Source organism: Wasmannia auropunctata, unplaced genomic scaffold (assembly GCF_000956235.1).
Source record: "Wasmannia auropunctata unplaced genomic scaffold, wasmannia.A_1.0 LD336071.1, whole genome shotgun sequence".
Classification (NCBI taxonomy): Eukaryota; Metazoa; Arthropoda; class Insecta; order Hymenoptera; family Formicidae; genus Wasmannia; species Wasmannia auropunctata.
The window spans coordinates 203075-208789 of record NW_012026819.1 but is presented as its reverse complement, the minus strand read 5'-3'; positions in this window follow the sequence as shown (position 1 = coordinate 208789).

Here is a 5715-nt window from a genome sequence, read left to right as displayed (position 1 = left end):
CCTCCTCTCATATTCTCAATGGGCCCCGCCGCTATCATTGTTTACGTAAACATACATGGCCCATGTTTACGTAAACATCTCGGCGGGTACCCCTGTGACGTCATCCCCCCGCGCAAATTCCCCCCCGCCCCGCTCCCCCCTCGGAGCTCCTGGGTTAGAACCGGCCTATTCCTCCTACTATTATAATCAACCTCCAGGTTACAGTAATTACATTTAGCTATATAAGTATTTTGTTTTTTAATAAAATGTGGACTCAAATCACTTGGTATGATATAATCCTCATCCAGCAAACCATGAGTTTGCTGTAAGTGATGTCGTAAAGTGGAAATGCTTATAATTGGAGAAAATAAAGTTCCACAAAAATTAGCTTGACACACAATATGATTAAAATCTGTTTTTAAAGTGTAATAGTTCCAGAACCATTTCTTTTCTCGAGTATTCAAAAAAATTTCGTTTTCATCGGCTCCTTCTATTTCTTCTGTAACGCCCCGAGGTGTTGATCCCACAAGCGTTGGTCCTGATCCACGTACTGCGTGATCATTGTTTTAAGCGCACGGTTTGTTCTCTCCACGGGATTGCAGTGGGGCGCGTACGCGGGTGTCAAGCGGTGCTCAATTCCGAACTCGGAGCACAGTTTCCTGAGCGGCTGCGACCGCAGTTGCGTTCCGTTATCTGACAAGATTTTCTCCGGGCATCCGTGTCGATAGATAATGGCTTCGGTAAGGTTTTGCGCGACGGCCTCGGCGGTGGCCCGGCGGAGAGATCTCATCTCCACCCACTTTGTAAAGCGGTCCTGCATGTTGAGCAGCCAGGTGTGGCCTTTCGTAGAGCGTGGCAATGGCCCGACGAGGTCAATGGTGACCTGTTGCCATGGTCGGGTCAGGGCCGTCGCGTGCAGTAATCCTAGTGGTTTCTGCTGGCTGACCTTGTGCATTACGCAATTTTTACAATTCCGCATATACCGCTCAATTTCGCGGAACATACCCGGCCAATAGTAGTATTGGGCAATGCGCGCGATGGTTTTCGCTGAATAGATTCGTTTTCTGTGTCATTGTTCTCCTCACTGGCCGAAGATTCCAGTCGCTTTTTACTGAATTCTTCTTTTTAGCCCTTTTTTGATTACTGGAACTACTATTGCTGCTACTACTACTACTAAAAAAGTATCACTAGGGTTCGTTCCAATTCGTTTGAGATCTCAATTTCTTCATTTTTGAGGGACGTTTTTTCATCCCTCTGGTCATTGTCGACCGCACCTGCTGATGCCAGGTGGATAGATTCGTTTTCTGTGTCATTGTTCTCCTCACTGGCCGAAGATTCCAGTCGTCTGTGTTTCGTCGCTCTCTTTTTCTGTCTGACATTTTTAAGTGATCCCACGGCTGATGTTTTTCGTGGATGTCGAAAATTATAAGGACATGTGCTTGTACTCTGTCCTTGTACACTATCACTATCTGAATTTTCTTGGCCACTGTCACATGGCACAACGATCGAATTTACGTTATCTTTTTTGGAAACGGCTGCGTCGTAGGTTCCTTGCCCCCTAACCGACAGCCCAATCTTTTTAGAGGCCCCCTTTTTTTTATTCATGGCTTGCAATTAGTTATACTTGAAAATCGTGACAAGCGTCGCGATGGGAAGTCGTAATGAGATGCTAGTCAATACCGCTGAATACCGCGAAGATACTAGATCTGTGCCCAAGATGGCCGGCGGTGGGTGCGTCGTGGAATCTCTCCAAAATCGCGCTCCGTCCCTCCGTCGGTATGCACTCCTTCCACTGTTCGTCGTCCGGTATCTCCTTGAAGTCCAGGCTGTGCAATACATGTCGGTACATTTTGCCGTCTCGCATGCAATAATCGGGCACGGTATTGGGTGCATTCTCTGTCTGTTGCTGCATCCGCCGATACCACCGGCATCCGGATCGCCGAACGGCGCTTACGGTGGGCTGGCGAGATAGGGCATCGGCCACTCGGTTCAAGGCGCCCTTCCGGTACTTAACCTCGAAACTATATTGTTGTAGCTCCATCATCCACCGCACCAGACGCCCCGTTGGTGTGTCTAGCTTATGCAGCCATCGTAGCGACTGGTGATCGGTTACTACGGTAAAGTGGTAGCCCTCCAAGTATCCCTTCAATCGGCGAATGCCCCAGACCACTGCGAGACATTCCAATTCAGTTGCACTGTAATTCTTTTCGGCTCCATTCAGCGTGCGGCTTGCGTACCCAATCACGTGCTCCCCTTCCGGGAAATATTGCGTCAGGACGGCTCCGAGTCCGCTCATGCTGGCGTCCGTCTGCAGCTCAAACGGTCGTGAGAAATCCAGGCATGCCAGCACGGGTGCGGATGTCGAATAGGTTTTTAGCTGTCGGAAGGCTTCCTCCTCCTCCAAGCCCCACTGCCACCTTGCGTTCTTCCTGGTCATTGCAGTCAGCGGGGCGGCGATCGTGGCAAAATTTGGCACGAACCGGCGGTACCACGAGGCCATTCCCAAAAACTGCCGGACTTGCTTAACGGTGGTTGGCGCCGCCCAATCGTTGACCGCGCTTGTCTTCTCCGGATCCGTTCGTACTCCGTCGCGATCAACCACGTGCCCCAAATATTTCAGCTGATCAACGCAAAACCTGCACTTGTCCGGATTCAGCCGCAACTGCGCCTCCCTTAATCTCCGAAAGACCTCGGCCAGCGATTTTAAATGGTCGTCAAACGTCTCATTTACTACGATAATATCGTCCAAATAGACCAACACGTTCGGCTCGAGTTCCGGTCCTATAATCGTGTCCAGCAGTCGCTGAAACGTGGCCGGCGCAGAGTGCAACCCGAATGGCATCACCCGGAACTGCATTAATCCCCTGCCCGGCACCGAGAAGGCGGTAATTGGCCGGCTTTCCGGCGATAGGAGCACCTGCCAGTATCCATTTTTGAGGTCCAGCGTTGATAGGTACCGTGCGCCCCGCAGTTTATCCAGCGTGGCTGCGATGTGTGGCAGAGGGTAGGCGTCCCTCTCCGTCAGCTCATTGACCCTCCGGAAGTCGATGCAAAACCGCGGATTGCCGTCCTTCTTTCGTACCACGACCACCGGTGAGCTCCATGCACTGTGAGACCGCTCTATCACCCCTTCGGCCAGCATTTTGTCAACTTCCTCGTTGATTATGGCCTGCATGGCCGGATTGCGGGGCCGGTAACGTTGTTTGATCGGCGTGGCGGTTTTTAACCTTATGTAGTGTTGCGCATGCGTGATCGGTCCCCGCACCTGGGCGAACAACGCCAATTCTCGGTTTAGAAATTCCCGGAGTCTTGTTGCTTCGCCGGGCAGGGCGGACGGGTCGCCGGCGGCCAGCACACACGTGGCCGATCGGGCGTGCGGTCGAACGTGGCACGGTGAGGGTCGCTCCAATGCGTTCCTACAGGTCCATTCCAATGAGCATCTCGCTCTCCAAGTTTGGCATCACGAGGAATCGGTGTCGAAAATGCTGCCGCTCGATTCGTATGGCCACTTGCACGTGCCCCAGGATTCTAACTCTGGTACCGTCGGCCAGCTGCACCTGACTTTCCGTGGTTTCAGGTGCATATCGATATGTCCGTAATTCTCCGGCGGTGGCCGCGCTAATGAAGGACACGTCGGAGCCGGTATCCACTAATGGCCACAGTGGTGTGCTGTACGCGTGTACCTTCAAGTGCGGTCGGGGGGTATACTTTATTCGGTGGACCGGGCGGCGGTCGCATCCTCCCCGGTCCGTGGTGCGTTTCCCGGCGGATGGCAATCCCGCGTCATTACTCCGTCCTTCCCGCATTACGAACAGAACCGGCGGGGCGGGCGGCGGCAATCGAATCGCGTGTGCCCGCGTTGCTTGCATCGCTAGCAACATTCCTCGCGATTATATATGGCCGCGACAGCAGGGTTCGAGTGGCTGCCCTCTCTTTCTCTTGGTGGTGTTTTCCTCCGCGCTTGTATTTGCTCAAATTCTGCGGCGCGTCGGAGCAGCTCCCCCGGATGCTGTATGTCGTCCCGGCGGACGTACAGTTGGTAGTCTGGCTGCATATTGTTGTATAACTGTTCTATCTGCTCCTCGCGCGAGTATCCCCCGGCCCGTCGCATGAGCGTGGTAAGTGCGGTGGCATATTTGGCGTATGTTTCGCCGGTCCTTTGCACGCGATCGCGTATTTCGTTAGTTAGTTGCAATCGATATCGCGGCGGCAGGAAATAGCCCTTGAAATTCCGCACGAAATCATCCCAGGTTGACCAGTCGTCGCGCTGGTTCCGCCACCACAGCAAAGCGTCGCCGCGCAACATCTCGGACAACCCCGTCAACATCTGGCGATCCATGAACCCGTATCCTTCCTGCAGTTCCCGCATCCGCTCTAGGAATGCCCACGGCCGTCGAAGTGACAGCCCCATTTACGGATTTGGTTCATGACCTTGGCTGGCTCGGGGCCGCGGTCCGTTTCCAGTGGTCCGGCGGCCATTTCCGTTAGTCCCTCCGGGGACGGTGGCAACTCCGTTGGCATCTCGTCCTGTCGCACGTAGGTTCTCAGTCGCTTCCGTAGGTCGTCGTATCGTTCCGTCAGGCCTAATTCCCGCAATTTTATCACGAGCTCGGTTTTTGTTAATGTCTGAATCCACGCAGTTGGCATTGAGTATTCCGTGTCTCGCGGAGCTAGTCAGGTCCTTGTTCGGGCGCCATAAAACGACCTGTCTTCCCGTGCGGCGAAAATGCGCGGATACGCCTCAGTCGGCTCCAGAGACGGGAGCAGGTCCAGAGACACAGAAAGGGTTTGAAATAATTTAATTTGCGTGTATGGTTAAACACAAATAACTGTATATTTTCCGATTGCTCAAATTACACTCTGTTCTCAATGTCGCGGCGCAGAAATACGGATTACGACCGACGGGTCTTCACGCGACGTTACATTACGGTTCTCAACACAATGATCGCGGGGGCTCGCGGCTTCGCGATGGGTCGGGGTATCGCTTCGACGGTCGGCAACAGGCCGGACTGCGGCGGGCAACGGCCACACCACGGCAGGTACGAAGTCCGGGGACTTGGATGATCTCGACCAGCCGGGAACTGCCGGACCGTGGCAGGCAACGGCTCTACCACTGTTTAGCCGGATCGGTCGGGAATCAGGAAGCCACGGCCGGAACGAGCCGTTGGTGTCGGCCGGACCGAGGCCGGGAACGTCCGGGCCTCTCGTGCTCGTGGGCCGGGTGATACCCGATTGACCACGTCCCGATTGACCACCAGCCACTCACAGCGCTTGAACAGTGGAAAATCTCTAGGCACCGGCCGCTGTGAGTGGCTGTGGTCAATCGGGACGTGGTCAAACGGGACGCTCCCTCGTGAGCCTTGTGGCGAGGAAGGCGTAAGAACGACGAGTCGGCAACTGCCAGAATCGTCACTCGATGATGACTGCCTCCGTGAACCCGACGCCGGCTTTTATACCCTCGCGGGTCCCCCCTCTCTATTTACAATACGCTCGGACGGACAATTTAACCTTTTAAAATATATATATACAAAACATAAAACACCGGTAGCCCGCTAACAATTTTACCGCGGTCAGGGTTCGCGCGACGCTTGTGGCGCCAGTGCGCGTGCGCACGGCCGTTTCGGCCGGCGGCGGTTTAGCGCGCTCGGTACGCGTATGTGGCGCGGCCAATCGGCGTCCTGTTCCCGGGTAACAAAATTACGTGGATCGCCACAGCGTTTCTTGCCGCACCGGGTA